Below are 16,467 nucleotides of genomic sequence, written 5' to 3' on the forward strand. Positions count from 1 at the left end.
GGGTACTTTGTATATTCTTGATATCAATCCTCTGTCAGATATATAGGCAGTAAAGATTTCTTTTCATTCTGTAGGCTGCGCCTTTACTCAGTTGATAGTTTGCTTTGTTGTGCAGATTTTTTTTTAATTTGATGACGTCCATCTGTCCACTGTTCGTCTTCTATCCCAGGCAACTGGAATCCCATTTAGAAAGTCTTGACCTTTGCCAATACTTCATAGAGTGTTCTCTGCCTTCTACCTTAGCAGCTTCAGGTTTCAAGGTTAGGTCTTTGATCCAGTTCAGTTGAGATATGTACAGGATCAAGGATAAGGCTCTAGTTTCATCCTTCTACATGTAGACATCCAGTTTCCCCAGTACCATCCATTGAAACTTGTATCTGTAGAGTAACTTCAAGTCAGGCACAGTAAATTAACAAGCTCTTCCCACCTCCACCAGCCCCCAACCCCCAACCCTCCCACCTCCACCAGCCCCCAGCCTCCAACCCCCAACGCTGCAGCATATTGAGGGGTGCTTTGGCTATCTGGAATTTTTCTGTGCTTTCATATGAATTTTAAGGTTGTTTCTGGTTGTTTGTTTGTTTTTGTTTTGTTCTATTTCTGTGAAGAATGGCACTGCAGCTTTAATTGGGATTGTACCGAAATTGTGTTTGCTTTTCGTGGAATAAACCTGGAACTTTGCTCATCCTGTCTCAGCTTCTAAAGTATCAAGGCTTGCAGATGTGAACCACCAAGTCCAGATACATTACTTTCTCCTCTCTTCTTCCTCTTTTCCTTTCTCTTCTTCCTCTTCCTGTCCTTCTTTTTTGAGACAAGGCCTCATACAGCCCAGGCTGTGCTCAAACTTACTACGCAGATGAGGATGACCCTGATCTTATTGGTTCCCTGGTTCTACTCCAGGCACTCAGATTTATAGGCAAGAAGCACCATCACATGGCTTGCCTTATTGCGTGCGGTTAGCGTCAAAGTACCCTTGTGTTTGAAAGCCATCTCATTCAAGGTAATAAGATGTTCAGTGGTTAGCACAACTCTGCCAGTCTTTCCCATCTCTGTCTAGCCTGTGACTGTCACAGAGAGCAAGCTCATGAATCTACCCCGGCCTGTGTTCATATCCACGCTGCCCACTTTGCGCCAGTGCCCAAGCTTAGTGCTTCCAACACTCCGCATTACAGTGATCAAACAAAATGCTTCCAAGAATGGCAGGCGATCCAAATCCACCAGCATAAAAACAAAAACAAAAAAGCAAAAACACAACCCTGCCCCTCACAGTCACTGCAGGAGGCACAAAAGGAGCAGACCAGAGTCCCAGTTCACCCATAGTAACTGGCTGTTCCTTTCTTAGCCTCAAGAACCTCCTTGCCTTGGATCCTGTTTTCATGTCTCTTCTCAAAGACACCAATTCTTCTCTCCTCCTTCCCAGATGCCCAAGGGTAGTTTCCTTAGTGGTTTTGCATTTTCACAAAACCAAAGTCTTCTTGAGACAGATTCTGTTTTCAGCCTGCCAGCTACCAACTCCCAAAATCTCAGCTTTCTTTTGAAATAAGAAAAAAAAAATAAAATAAAATCGCAGAAACAGACCCGGATTTTTCTACTGTAACATAAATAAAAGGCAATTTAACTTGCATAAGTCAAATTTGGAAATGTAGACGAACTTGGAACTGCTTAGCAGATGCTACGGTTGAGGCTGATTCTAGCATCTAATCGAAATTACAGAAATCAGCTTATAAAAGATAGACAAGCTGAGCTGGGTATGGTGGCACATGCCCTTAATTTAAGAACTCTGGAGGTGGAGGCAGGCTGATCTCTGTGAGTTCTGGTCAGCCTGCCCTGTATATTGAGCTGCAGGCTAGCAAAGGCTATATAGTGAGATTGTGTCTCAAGAAGAAACTACAACAGCAACAAAAAGATAGGAAAGCACCCACAGCCTTGTCACTTATCTCACTTTAAATATATCCTCTCACCTTCTTAGGTTCCCTGTCTGAGCCTGGGGGGCTGAGCAAGCTGGAACAATGTGGGGAGACAAAGGTGGCTGCAGTCTGAAATCAATTCCAAACATCTCTCCTTTCTAAACAAGTGCTCTCCCAGATGAATAGTAGATCTCTGGGCTTTCTGGAGATGGTGGAACCATATCATCTACATGGAGGAAAATAAAACAACAACAACAACAACACAAACTCCAGCTCCAGCTTTAACCAACCTGAGTTTGGGGCCCAGGCCTGTGATTTCCTAACCTATGACAAAGTCATACAATAGTCTGAATTTGGACATTGACGATCTTCTGGAAAGTTAGACATAATAAACATAAACTGGGCATGGTGACACATGCCTTTAATCCCAGCATTCAGGGAGGCAGAGGCAGGCAGATTGCTGTGAGTTCGAGGTCAACCTGATCTACTGGTCTACAGAGTGTGTCCAGGACTGCCAGGGCTACACAGAGAAACCCCGTTCCGAAACACAAACACAAAAACAAAACAGCAAAAACAAAAGAAAAGAAAAAGAAGAAATAAAACATATAAATCCCCTCTGTAGTACCATGGAAGACACCAGAAAAATAACAGTGCCTTCTAATGTAAAAGTCATGTGCCATAATATCAGGCAGTCTTAAAATTTTGATAGATTTGATAAACTGAACTGAACTAGGTATGGTGGCTCATATAAGGGCGGGGCGATTGAGGCAACCCAGCATTTTCTTGACAGTCTTCTCAGAGCATCATGGCCTATTTCTGTAGGCACACGCAGCTTGCTTAATAGTTTTAGCCATAACAGAGACCAGGAGAGTGCCAAATAATCTTGAGGAACAAGAACGTGTTGAGATCAGAAACTAAGACAAAGGTGTGCCCAGTTACACCTGCTGAGCACTGTTTGTGAAGGCTATTTCCTAAGCCATGGGGGAGTTGACTGACGAAGGGAGTGTGGACAATGCCCAACAATGAAATTCATCTGCTACATCTGGGTAACAGAAGAGGAATGAAACTGATCTCCATGTCTGTCTCAGAGACAGTTAAGACTGCATCCAACCAACAACTAAGCCCTGTCCGTGAAGATTGTCGGTATACTTTCTGTCACTCCTTCATGTCATTGCATTGAGTTTCTCCCCTTTCACACATTATAAATAAAATTTTGGGTTAGAGCTGACAAGATGGTTCAATGGGTAAAGATACTTCATGCAAAGCCTAATTAATACCCATAATCCATGTGGTCAAAGGAGAAAACTGACTCTCGTAGGTTGTCCTCTGACCACATCCATGTCATGACAATCACATACCTGCTTCAACAGTGTGCATACATACATACATACACACAGAAAGTAAGAATAAAGTATTTAAAAGTATATCATGTTACTTATTATTATGTGCACATGTGTATAATGTGTGTACGATTATAGCTATGTGCATGCATATGTGTGGCTGTTGGTGGGCAACCTTCAGGAATTGGTTCTTTGTTTCCACCAAGTGTCCCAGGAAATAAACTCAGACTTGGCGACACATGCTCCTCTCACATTTTGACACTAGTAAACTTATAATCATTTTGGTATAATTTGTGTTATTGTTTTTCTCCTATGTAGTGCATGTAAACATGTTTTTGTTTTGATCCCAAGTGTGGGATGTGAAACAGACTTGTGTGAGGGCATGTGACGTTTGTCTGCTGGAAAGGGAACTGCCTCATTCCAGGCCATGATCTTTGTCACTTGATAAACATCTGCACTTGATAAACATCTGGTAAGGAGTATGAGAGAATATAAATAATCCAAATAACAAAGATTATTTTCTTTTGCACCGCTTCACATCATTGGCTGTTGGTAGCTCTGCTTCGAGACGCTCCTAGAGAGAAACGTTCCGAAGAGCACTTCAAGGTTTTGGCTGCTGCAGTTGTGGTAGCTTTTGCTGTTTGCTTTTTAATGGATCTTCTAGAATCCTGACTAGCAAGATCAGAATTGCCTCAAGGAACTGAGTCTTTAAAAGGTCTACTTCTCTTGTCCCCATTAACCTTTCTCTCCTGTCTAAGGCAGGTGGATTCGAAGGGAGGTAGAGGCATTAAAGAACCCCAAATAAAGTAGGCTGTAGAAAAATAAAAGCCAGCCAAGTGGGAGGTGGTGTACGCCTTTAATCCCAGCACTCAGGAGGCAGAGGCAGGCAGATCGCTGTGAGTTCGAGGCCAGCCTGGTCTACAAAGCAAGTCTAGGACAGCCAAGGCTACACAAAGAAGCCCAGTCTTGAAAAACAGAAAAAAAAAAAAACACACAAAAATCAAAGCCTACATCTATTATAATTAAATAGTTAATTATCATTTATACATATCAGTACAATAGCATTATTCTCTTTTCTTAGGGCTTTATTTCTTTAATGACACCCTGTAGATATCCTGTTCTTTACTTTTGTATTAGGGAAATAGTTCACTTCATGGGAGTTATGTGATTCTTTTCTGGTTCTGGCAAGGGGAATGAGACTGGGCCTCACTCTGCAACCAAGGCTAGCTTCAAACTCTTGATCCTCCAGGCCTCAGTTTCCCAAGTTCTAGGATTTTAAGTGTGGCTTAGGTTAGGAGTTTTGAATGTGAATCAGCCTCATGACATCAAGCCAGTTGAGAATGGGCGTGGTCATAACCTGATCTGTAACCATGGCTTTACTTCTGCATACCTCCTACCTTTGCCTACCTACTGATTTACAGTACTGGGGGTTTCTTGTTTTCTAGAATGGGCAAACATAACAGCAGTCATGGAAAAGTAATTTTATTCTCTTGGCTCAATGGTTATGTGGGAGGCTAACTGCCTCCTTCTGCTAACCTAGGCTTCTAGCCTCCGTACAATCTAATCTAGGCCTAGAACATTTACTCCTTAATAAGCTCGCCCTTTCTTTCTTTCTTTCTTTCTTTTTTTTGAAATATAATTTATTCAGGTTGTATCCTGATTGTTATCCCCTCACATGTATCTTCCCATTCCCCCCACTCCCTCTTTTGCCTTACTCCCCTCCCCTAGACCTCTGACAGAAGGAGACCTCTTCTCCCACCGTATGACCACAGCCTATCAGGTCTGCTCCTTCTGCACAGCTGTGGGGAGAGTTGGGGGCTGCCCCTGACACCCTTTCTTGTTCTTACTGAGCACTAGGCTGGCAGGTTCAATTCAGCTGTTCTGGTCAAACTCTTCTCTCAGCTGATTTATTTAATCTGCCCCCCCTCTTTCTCTTTCTCTCTCTTCCCTCCCCCCACTCCCCCACCTTCCTGGTCTGGAATTGTTCTGCTTGGCCTCAAACTAAATACTCAGGAATCTAATCTTCTGGCTTCTTCTCATTTTTTAGCTTATTCCATCTTCATCTGAGTTTTTCCTCTCAGCATCCCATGTCTACATTACTGTCCTGCCTTTCTCTGAAAAACTGCCTCTTAAATAGCTTCCCTTTCCTCTCTCTCCTCATGAGAGTTGGGCATATTCTATTCTGTCAAATCTTCTCTGTTTCATCACCTTTTCTGCCACTCAATTAGACATCACTTTCAAACATGGGTGATTCCATCTACAAACAAACTTTACCTTTATTTGGGATTAAAGGAAAGTACCACCACATCTGGAGCTAAGCTTTTCTTTGCCTGATACTTGCTCTATACCAGGCTGGCCTTGAACTCAGATCTGTTTGTCTCTGTCTCCTGGATTAAAGGCATGTTTGTAATCTATTGAGATCACACAGACCTAGAAGGTCTTGCCAGCTGAATCACATAGACCGGCAAGGTCTCTGGATGTGATCTCTTGCCAGAACAGCCATGTTCTGAATTAACATTTTAATACACAATCACTCAATATGTCATTCCCCCAAGACAGAGCAGTGCATCCACTTGATTCTTTCAATTTTTTTCTATGGACTAATTTACTTAACTGATGTCTTCTTGCTTGGTATGTCTAATTTCTGTCTTTTGAAACAGGTTTCAAATTAATTTACTTCACTTTTTGTTTTATTGTTTTGTTTTGTTTTTTGCAGATGTATGCATGAAGTGCATATTGGGGCAGTTAGATGATAAAGGACGCAAGGAAGTTGGCTCTTTTCTTCTACCGTGTGGATGCTAGGATTGGACACAGGTCACCAGGCTTGGTAACAAGTTCTTTTACCAACTGAGACATCTTGCCAGATCTCTTTTTAAAAATTGTAATGACTTTCATCGTGTGTGTATGTGTGTGTGTGTGTGTGTGTGTGTGTGTGTGTGTGTGTGTGTACACTGTACACTGCAGGCTAGAAGTTGGTATTGGATGTCCTTAATCTCCACCTGATTTTAAGAGATGCTGTGGCTAGCCTTCTGACTCTAATGAGCTCCAGGGATCTATCTGCCTCTGTCTCCCTCACCACTGGAGTCACAGACGCATTCCATGCTCAGCTTTTGCATGGGTTCCAGACTCAGGTCCTCATGATTATGAGGTTGGCAATTTACTGACTGAACCAATGCCTCCCTCCCTCGACCCCCACCATTTTATTTTTACATAGGCCCTAGGGATCTGATCTTAACTGAGCTACTTCACTGTTTCTCATCCATCTTGTAAAAGACCAGTAGTGATAGCTGCAAGAAAGTCCAGCAGAGGTAGAGGAAAAGAAAAAGAACATGCAAGACTCTGCTAATGATATAGCAAGGTTTCGAATTATACATTTGAAAAGGGTCCGTGTTACTCCATTTATTTTTTTTTAATTTGAGACAAGGTATTGCTGTGTGGCTCTGGAGAGCTCATACTTGTTCTGTACACAAGACTATCCTCACTGAGCGGTGGTGGCACACACCTTTATTCCCAGCACTTGGTAGGCAAAGGCAGGCAGATCACTGTGAGTTCAAGGTCAGCCAGGTCTACAAAGTGAGTCCAGGATAGTCAAGGCTACACAGAGAAACCTTGACTTAAACACACACACACACATACACACACACATACACACACACACACACACACACAAACAAACAAACAACAACAAGAACAACAACAAAGACTATCCTCAAACCTGTGACCATTTCTCCTGCCTCTCTGCCTGCCAAATGCTAGAGTTACAGGCAGTAGTCATGGTGCCTGGCTCCACCCTCCTTATCTATATTTACTCTTTACTAGCAAGCTGAATACATATTGAGCCCCAACTTGGCCAATACTGATAGTTTTGTGGTAAAATGTTATATATATATATTTACTTTAGTTTCAATGTTTTATCTATCTTATGGACACTAGATGGTGTTTGAAGTAATTATTTCCTCTGGCAATTTTATGAGAAATCAATGTGCCCCAATTTCGTCTCCAAAATTTTATAGCTATTCAATTGGAGTTAAACTACGTAGGATGATAATGCTTCTCCCAGAAGCCATAGGTTATCAAATAAAAACTGCCAGGTGTGGGATACCTCCCTTCAAATTGTTGGTCAAGAATAATCCAGAGACACTCCCCCACAAAGAATACTACAGCATAGCACCATTGCCTTTGATTGCCTTCCAGAACTTGACTGTATGCCCCTATTGCAGAAGACATCACAAACTTTGGTCACAGACATGGTAAGCAAAGCTAGTACTGACCTGGAAGTTCTCTTCCTGCTGGCTAGTTTTCACAGTGCTACAAGGTGTTATGCCCACAGCTGGGAAGAAAATACATCAAAGGTTTTAGTCCCTTACCTCATCGTGAACTCTACAAGGTATAGTCATAGCCAGTCTGGTAAAATATACCTTTTGGTGCAGTAGTAGCTAGTGGCATGCCTGTTATGTGGGTTTCTGACTGGATTTAAAACCCACTTCACAGGAGGGAGCTCATGCTTGCCACTATAAACTTGCCCCAAGCGCTTGGCTAAGTAGATCATATGCCCTAGAAAGAAAGTGTTATTGTGCTAAATGGATATAGTATCAAGCTGCCTTCTATATACTTTATACATTTAGATTAGTGCATTTTATCAGAGAAGTTTCTTATTACAGTAGATGAAGTTGACAGAGACACATAGTAAGTCAAGGTGCAAGAAATTAGTTAGTATGGAATACTTGAGCCCAAATAGTTTATCCTTAAGGTTCAGAGAGTATTAAAGAAGAAAGTGGTGGTGGTGGTGGTGGTGTGGATTGTAAGAGGCAGAAGTCAAGGAGCATTGCATGAAACAGTGCCTTCTGGACAGGTCAGGACCATCACATCCATGAATTCACAGCAGCAGCTGCGGCGGTTCGATATCAAGCCGGTCAGACAGCATTCCAGCATGGATGGGGGACAGGCTCACTCACAGGAGGCCTCACCCTTAGCTGATAGCTATTGGCAGTTGGTGGCTGCTGGGGAGGGAGAGTCAGTTTTGTTCGTGGGCGTGGCTCCTTGTAGGTTGGCCATGGGCCAGTGGATGGCCCTACACACCCATGTGCAAACCAGCAGCTCTGGTTGGACTTAGCAGGATATAAAGAAAAAGGAGGAGGAGGAAGAAGAAGAGAAAGACAAAGAGGAGAAGGAAGAGGAAGAAGAGAATATAAAGTGAAGAGATGGGGTGGTGGCATCTATGTTAGAAGAGAGAGAGGGGAGGGAGTATGATCTAAGTGCATTGTGTACGTGTATGAAATTCTCAGTAAATAAGTCAATCTACATTTCACAAAGTAGGGATGGGGAGATGGCTCAGTGAGTGAAGTACCTGATGTGCAAGCCGGACAGGACAGCGATGTGGTGAAAGTCGGCCACCTCAGAGCCAGGAGTGGTGGCAAAGTTTAATTGGCTGAAGTCCCACAGACCAGCCAATTTAGCCAAAATGGTAAGCCCTGGGTTTCTGTTCCAAAGTACAAAGTGGAGAATGATGGAGGAAGACACTGTATGACATTTCTGTCCTTCACAGGGGACATTGGTCCTTCACATGCACTTGCAGGGGTAAAAGGAGCTGTACACACACACACACACACACACACACACACACACACACACACACTCATACACACACCAAAAAGAGAAGAATTACAATTAAAGGCTGGACATAGCTCAGTGTTAGAGTGATTACCTGTACCTACCAAGTCCTGGTTCACTCCTCAGAACCATAAAAAAGCAGAAGAGCAAGGATGGGGTCTCATTGGTAACTCACATCTTCAGTTCCAGCTCTTGGGAAACTGGGGATTGCAGAATGTTGATTTGTCAACCTGGGAGACACAGGCTAGCCTAGGCTATACCATGAGACTTTCTAAGGAGATGAGGAAGAAAAGCAGGAGGAGAAGGAAGAACAAACATCCAACTAAAACAGTTGTCTTCAAGAATAAGCTCTAAGAGACTGCTGCAGTAAGCAGTTAAGCATGCTAAAGAGAATCAGGGGAAAGGAACATCAATTAGACATTCTTTCTTTCTTTCTTTCCTTTTTTTTCCTTGTCTTTTTTTTTTTTTTTTTTTTTTTTTGAGACAGGGTCTCATGTCCTTGAATTGGCTGTGGAATTGAGTATCACCTTTGACTTATCATCTGTTGGCCTCCAATCCTAAACTCTGGATTTACAGGCCTGACCTCCTCAGAAGGAACACTGTAAGGAGAAAAAGGAGGAAGAGGAGGAGGTATAGTAGGAAGAAGAGGAGGAGGGAAGGAAGGAAGGAGGAAAGAAGGAAGAAAAACAAGAAGAAAAGAATGAGAAAGAAAGAAAGAAAGAAACTATTAGTCTTCTGCAAGTGAGATTGTGCTTCCCAGAATTATCATGTGTAACAAAAATTGTAAGACATTACATCCTTCTAGACAGAAGTTTATGTTAGGTATACCGTAAAGCTTTCATGAAATTTAATTCCCAAAGAAATAGGGAGATGAAGGTATGAAGTATGAATTCATGAAGTAACAAAGACAATTAAACAATAAGCAAAGCAGATTTAAGCAGTTTTTTTTTTTAAAGGAAGAATGGAATATATATGAAAAGCCAGAAGAGAGCTTTTTCAGGAAAAGGATTTATTTTATTCCTTGTTTTGGAGTATTCCAAGATGCTCTAAGGGAAAATCACGCGCAGCTGTTTGGTTTCCTCTCCAGAGGTTCTAATTGGAGCCATCTGACCTTCTTCAGTAGCCAGCAGGCTTTAGGCCTCTGCGAAGATGGTGCTTGCAGGTTCTCTGCATTTGGAGGAAAGGGCACCAGGCCGAGAGGAAGGAAACTCTCTCCCACAAAAGCTTAGGGGCAGATGCCTTCGCCTGCTGAGCCATCTTCCAAACCTCCTATGTTTACTTTTATTCTTCCTTAACGCAGATTTGGGGGTCATTAAATATATTTTATAGGCTTAATCACAAGGGATAAGGCAAAGGGAAGTATTCAAAATAAAGCAACAACCAAGAGCATAGGCGCGGGTTTCTCAGAAGAGTTCCAGAAACTAATACACATCCAACAGTAGGCCGAGGATCCTCCAGGAAGATTTACTTTTTTTTTTTTTAATTTTTGTGACTTACAAAAATTTAAAGCAGGGTGTGGTGGCTCATGGCTATAAATTTAGCACTTTGGAGGCTGAGGCAAAGGATTATTATGAATCTAAGTTTGGGGCCAGACTGGCTACATAGTGCGCTCTATACCAGCTTAGGTTATAGAACAAAACGCTGTCACCCCAAACCAAACAAAATGTGGAATTTAGATACAAATTGTGGTGGTTTGTGTATGAATGGCCTCCGTAGGCTTATATTTTTAAGTGCTTAGTCACCAAGGAGTGAAACTTTGAAAAAATTAGAAGGATTGGGAGAGGTGTGGCCCTGTTGGAGGAAGCGTGTCACTGGAGGTGGGCTTCGGGGTTTCAAAAGCCATGCCAGACCCTGTCTCTTTCTCCCTTTGCCTGTGGCTGAGGATGTAGCTCTTAGACGCTGCTCTAGCATCTGCCTGCATGCTGACAAATGCTTTCTTTTATAATAGTTGCCTTGTTCATAGTGTCTGTTCACAGCAATTGAAGAGGTACTAAAACCCACACACACACACATATACATAATATATATGTATGTGTTGTATACAAATATTGTTTTGTACATCATATACTTATGTACATATGTATGAGCTGGGAGCTCATATCTCAAATGGCAAGCAAAAGCAGAGAGCACACTGGGAATGGCCAGAGTCTTTTTAAACCTCAAAGCTCACCTTGAATGACACACTTCTTCCATCAAAGTCACTCCTAAGATACCCCAAACAGCACTACCAACTGGGGATCAAGTTAAATGCCAGAGCTGGGGGTGGGGGGTGGGGGGTGGGGGGCGGGGCAGTCTCACCATAGAACTATAATTAAAATAGAATTATTTATTGATGGGCACATGCTCAAGTGTGGAGGTCAGAGAATAATTGATGAGGGTAGGTTCTCTCATTCCACCATGTCTGCCTCAGAATTAAACTTAAGTCAACAGTGTGTACAGAGGAAATTTAATTCAGAACATGGCTGTTCTGGCAGGAGATCATATCCAAAAATCTTCTAGGTCTGTGTTATCTGGCTGGAATACAGACACACCTTTAATCCCAGGAGACAGAGGCTAGCAGATCTCAGAGTTCAAGGCCTGCCTGATACAGAGCAAGTTTCAGGTAAAGAAAGGCTTAGGTCCAGGTGTGGTGGCGCACGCCTTTAATCCCAGCATTAAGGAGACAGAGGCATGAAGATCTCTGAGATCCAGTCAGCTCTGTTTAGTCAGTTCAGTTGAGTCAATGAGTTGAGAGGCAGTTTAGTGGAGTTTAGTTCTTGGCAGTTCATTATGTGGAATTCAGAGGCAGACTGAAGAAAGAACAACCCAGACATTGGTGAAGACAGAATGAGCCTGTTGAAACTGGCTTGAAACTGTAGCTCCTCTGTTAACACCTGCTTTCATGCTTTCATGTTTAGCATAACAGGAGCCATTTTGTTTAAAGCCTCCATTTTGACCATAAGGTGAAATTACGTTTGGATTCTCAGGCTCTCCATGTACCTGGGAGCTTGAATAGCCTTTTACTTACAATTCAATACTTACTAAATGTTCTGCTTGAATTAATGATATATGTTCTACTTAAACAAAACCAAAATACCCTGCTATGTTCCTTTCTCCTGGGATGATGGGGAACTGGAAAGTCCCCAAGCCTATCTTAGCCAATCAGCTTAAAATGATTTGTCTAGCTACCTGGATACAATGTATTTGGAACAAAATAGATTCTTCTTGTGTTTAGCTAGTAAAAATGATGTAATGCTGCCCTCTCCTTGCTTCCCACCTGGTTGCCTGGTTGTTACCTGGTTGTGGTTTTTCCTATAAAAGACTGCATTAGGGCTGGAGAGATGGCTCAGAGGTTAAGAGCACTGACTGTTCTTCCAGAGGTCAGGTCGTGAGTTCAATTCCCAGCAACCACATGGTGGCTCACAACCATCTATAATGTGATCTGGCCTGCAGGTGTACATGCAGGTACACCACTGCATACATAATAAATAAATTAAAATAAATAAATAAATAAATAAATAAATAAAAAGCTGCCTTAGAAACAGACTGATGTCACAGTTAGGATCCTGAATCCTTTTTGTGGCCCCGATTGCAACCAGCCTTGCCCTGAGATGTTTCGTTCAATAAACCATCAATATCTCACTGAGATTGGTGGTTCCTGTGGGAATTCTTGTACTATAACAAGTCAGAGAATCAGAAGGAGCCAGCTGATTAGGACAGATTGCTAGAGTTAATTTGAGGCCAAGCAGAGCAATTTGGTCAGAAGCTGAGAGAAGCCAGATGGAATCAGTCAGCATGGAGAGGAGTTTGAGCCAGAACAGCTGAGTTGAACCAACCACCCAGAATTCAGAAAGAACTAGAAAGGGTGAGTTTATTTGGCAGTAGGTCTCAGAGGCTGAAAACATTGTAGTACTAGACAAGGTGTATGGAAGCTAGAAGCTTCCAAGACTAGGTCGAGGTTAGCAGGCACAGGCAGTAAGCCTCTGAGACAATTACTTCAGGCAAATAACAGTTACTTTTACAAGTGTGCTACAAACACCTTTACCAGCTGAGCCATCTTGCCGGCACTTTATGTATTTTTAAGAAAGATCTCTAAATGTATTGGCTTTAAGTATCATCAAACCTGGATGTACCTGTGAAGGGCTAAGAGCTTTCCAGAGACAGCATGACTCCAGAGGGACTTGAAAGGCTGAGGCCTTTGGGAGTGCGGCTCTGACTTGACTCTCTCCCTCAGCTTTTGCAACCCTCATGGATGTTCTGACTTCCTTCTGCCTGGGAATAGAGCAGAGTGGCATTTGTTCTCGGGACCAAGATAAGATGGACATCCAGAGCTTCCAAATGACTGCTGTCTCCATCTAGATTTTGTATCCACTTTATCTCAGATTTAATAACAATCGTGTGCTTATAAGAGAAATAATAAATGAGAGGGATGATGACTCATCGCACAGTCTCAGCACTTGTGAGCCTGAGACAGCAGGACTGTCGTGAGTTCCAGGCCAGCCTGTGCCACACGGGGAGACTCTGTCTCAAAAAAGCGAACCTAGAACATTCGGAAAAGATAAGGAAAACCACTTAAATGTCACATAAGGAACTCAGAGTAACATAACATCTGTTCTTCATGGTGCCACGTTTTGTAGAAGACTGCTTAGCGAGTGCGTGAGTGCAGGAGTGAACGAGGGCATCGGGGAGTGGGTGTCTGTGAGCATTTGTATCTAAGATGGCTCCAAGTTAGTATTATTAAAATGGCATAGGTCATATTTGTTCTCACTCATTCTCTGTAGACTTATCTAGCTCAGGACTAAGAACTCTCAGCTTTTTTTCTTTTTTCTTTTTGGATGAAAATGATGAGTAGTGGAGGTGTATTCCAGCACACTTTCCAGAAAGTTCCAGTAAGAACATCTACAATTCCTTTAGGGCCCTCCAGAGATTAGGAGTTAATCTCCAACAGTGCATTTGTTTTTCTTCTTGCTAGATGTGGCACGTCTGCTGTCACCAACCTCAAGGGGTGGAAGAGGAAATTGAAGGAGGGAGCTGGGGTGGGTAATGATCATAATATTGTATACATATATGACCTTGCCTAAGAATAAATAAAAGATATTCTAAAAAATAAAAGAGAAGTGGAGACAGGAGTTCAAGGTCAGCCTCAGCCTCAAAAGACAAACTCACAGAACATCTTGATGGGGCTGGAGGGAAGACGTATTCACTAAGGGTACTTGCTTCTCTTGCAGATGACTGAGGTTTGAGTCCCAGAATCCACATGGCAGCTCACTAACCGCCTCTTCGTCTCCAGTTATAGGGGATCTTGTGCTTTTTTTTTTTTTTTTTGCCTCTGTGGGCACCAGGCACATATGTTGTGCATATGAAGGCAAATACTTGTATGCATAAAGTAACATACACTTTTGAAGCCTTGATATTGAATCAGTTTGAAAAGTTCAACTCCTCTCATATTTTTTTTTCTTGTAACACAATTCTGACTGATAAACAGCAATGGTAATCATCCTGTAGGGGCTGGAGAGATGGCTCGGAGGTTAAGAGCACTGCCTGCTTTTCCAAAGGTCCTGAGTTCAATTCCCAGCAATCACATGGTGGCTCACAACCATCTGTAATGAGATCTGGTGACCTCTTCTGGCATGTAGGCATATATGCAGGCAAAATGTTGTATACAAATTAATAAATAAATCTTAAAAAAAAAAAAAAAAAAGAAAGAAAGAAAGAAAAGAAAAGCAACGGCCAACCTTCACCATCATAAAGCACAACTTACCATTTAACTATAAAACCATAAATAATCCATTCCGAGAAAAAAGTAACAACAGGTGGAACAAAATGTGGGGCTTTCCAATGCAACACCGATATTTTAAAAACGGTAAATTCTTAAATGTTATTCATATTTTCATTTCTTTTCAACATGGAGCATTGAGTGATACTATTTAAAAATTGAGGATTTAATTCTAAGATAATTAACCTAACTTTTTTAATTTTAAGGATTCTTCGTTTATTTTGATCTATATATACATTTTTGTTTGTTTTTGGGGGGAGATAGGGTTTCCTTATGTAGCTCAGGCTAGCCTTGAATTTATGATATCCCTTCCACCTCCCAAATATTGGGATTATAACCCTGTCCAGAATTTGTATTTATTTACTTTTTAACATTTTCCGTGTGTGTGTGTGTGTGTGTGTGTGTGTGTGTGTGTGTGTGTGTGTGTATGTGATGCTTGCCCCTGCACAGGTGTGGAAGTCACACAGCTTTCTGCAGTCGGTTCTTCCCTTCACCTTGTGGCGTCTGGGAACTGAACTCAGGCCATGAGGTGAGGCAAGAAGGACCTATACCTGCTGAGCTATCTCACTTGCCCAACAATTACTTTTTAAGAAAAGTTTTGTCATGGATGGTGTATATCGACAGTGACTACATGGATAAGCACATGAGTTTGGAATAATCTAGTTTTTGCTGTTTTCATTTTGTCAACATTTACTGTGTGCAAGCAGTAGGATCTGACTTGTGCTAACCAATGGAAAAGCAAAAACTTGCACTTGAGAGCTACTATATTGATGGCAGATGTTGACTTGACCAACAAATTCCATGGTGGGAAAGGAGGGTAAATACATGGGGAAAGAGAGCATTTTAAAAGAAAACTTTCGCCGGACTAGACACTGAAAACATGTGTAATAACTTATTCATGTATCACAGCACCTTCGGGAAACTCTCATAAAGGACTTTGGGACAGTGAGTACCTGGCCAGTAGTAATTTGGTTGCTAAGGAGAGGCACTATTTTGTGCTATAGCGACCAAATTGCTGTGTATTTTATTCCAGAGAGCCCTTGGTACAGATCTAAGCCCTTTCTTTGGTCAAGTGTTCTGGTCAACTATTTAGGATCATTCTATAAAGGATAATATGGGCTCCTAGGCCAGGAGTATTTGTGAGTAATCTGCTTCTTGTATTTCTCATCCTAGGGACCAGGAGGACTCATGTTTTCTTTTCCTTAAAAATTGTTTTTTTAGGCTGGGCACTAGGGGTGGGAAGCAGAGGTAGAGGGGTCTGTCAGAGGTTAGGCTAGCCTACAGCAGGCTAACACAAAGACACCCAGGGTTAGCACAAAGAAACTTGGCTTCAAACAATTATTGTTATTATTGTTATTATTATTATTATTATTATTAATTTTACATTTATGGGCCTGGATGGGGCATGCATTTGCCACGGCACATGTATGGAAACCAGGACAACTTGAGGGAGTTGTTTTTCTCCTTCCACCAGCTAGGTCCTGGGAGATGAAACTCAGGTGGTCAGGCTTGGAAACAAGCCTTTACCTGCTGAGCCATCTTGCAGGACCTACTCTCAGTTGCTCAAGCTCTCAATAGTTTAGACCTAATTACAGCCAGTTGGAGCAAGTCATGTTGTGGATTTATTCCACTCTTTCAAAGTAGGTTATTAAACATGTATTAACAGCTTATTATCGGTTGCTTCTAACTGGTGCAAATCCTGCATTTGCAGTAATTCTGTAAGGTCTAGATTTTACGAGATTTTAAGATTCTACAACAGTGCCTCCTCCCACACACACATTGTTTGGTTTTTGTTTGTTTGCTTTGTTTTGTTTTTGGGAATTGCTCTCCTGTGCACTGGCTCGCGCAGCTGTTTGGA

General features: G+C 42.1%; 1 long non-coding RNA gene across 1 annotated transcript in view; it reads right to left on the minus strand.

Moving 5' to 3' along the window:
• The window catches only part of LOC311588760, an 81,266-nt gene extending 68,167 nt beyond the window's left edge, over nt 1-13,099 (minus strand). The window contains exons 1-2 of the long non-coding RNA XR_014776329.1: nt 12,967-13,099; nt 7,516-7,574 (exon numbers count right to left, since the gene is read on the minus strand). This is a non-coding gene — a long non-coding RNA (uncharacterized lncRNA). The remainder of the gene's footprint in view (nt 1-7,515; nt 7,575-12,966) is intronic.
• Between the last annotated feature and the right edge of the window lie 3,368 nt (nt 13,100-16,467).

This window comes from Acomys minous (assembly GCF_964271855.1).
Source record: "Acomys minous genome assembly, chromosome: 17".
Lineage (NCBI taxonomy): Eukaryota > Metazoa > Chordata > Mammalia > Rodentia > Muridae > Acomys > Acomys minous.